Genomic DNA, 974 nt, shown 5'->3' on the forward strand with positions numbered 1-974 from the left:
TGTCATTTGAAGAATCAAAGGAAGTGATTCTTCCCTTTTATCCAGCATTGGTAAGGCCTGACCTGGAGTACCATGTCCTGTTTTGGGCCTCTTACTTCAAAAAAGATGTGAACAGCGTGAAAAGAGTCTGGGACAGAGCAACACAAATGAAGGGCAATTTATAGAGAGGATGGAGATGGACTTTTCTCTGTAGGCATAGGACAAGGAGCAATGACCTCAAACTACAGAAAAATAAATTTAGGTTGGAGATTAGGAGGAACTTTCTGAACATGGAGGTGGTCAAGCACTGGAACTGAGTACCTAGAGAAGGAGGTAGTCCATCCTTGGAAATTTTCATCCTTGGGAAATTTTCAAGAGCAGGTTGGACAGGACTCTTGGCTGGGATAATTTAGTCAGGGATGCCATTGCCTTGAGCAGGAGGCTGAATTAAATGAGCTGGTGAGGTCGCTTCCAGCCCAACTTTTTTATTATCCTGTTATAACCATAATCTACATATTTGAGACTCCTAGTACACAGTAACATGTTAGACTGGAACATCTTTTAAAAAAGTCATCAGCCAAATATGTTTTTATATAAAGTATCAAGTGTCCATTTATAATGAAATCTATTTGGATCCAAATAAAATGTCTAAAAGACAATCCTGAATATTGTATGCAATTACATGATTCATTCTAATTAGTGTTCTCTTTAGAGCTCTTAAGATTAATCATGAAAAAATCTTTTTATGTTTACTATTAATTGTATGGGGATAGTACTTAGAGGCCACTGCCCCATTGTTCTAGGCACTGTAGGACATGCAACAGCCAGTCCTAACCCTAAAAGTTTATAATATATGTTAAATTTGACATTTTAAAAATTGTCTCTATCCATTTTCTCAAGTTAGGTCATTATAGATTCATAGATTCATAGATGTTAGGGTCGGAAGGGACCTCAACAGATCATTGAGTCCGACCCCCTGCATAGGCAGGAAAGAG

Source organism: Alligator sinensis, unplaced genomic scaffold (genome assembly GCF_000455745.1).
Source record: "Alligator sinensis unplaced genomic scaffold, ASM45574v1 scaffold717_1, whole genome shotgun sequence".
NCBI lineage: Eukaryota > Metazoa > Chordata > Crocodylia > Alligatoridae > Alligator > Alligator sinensis.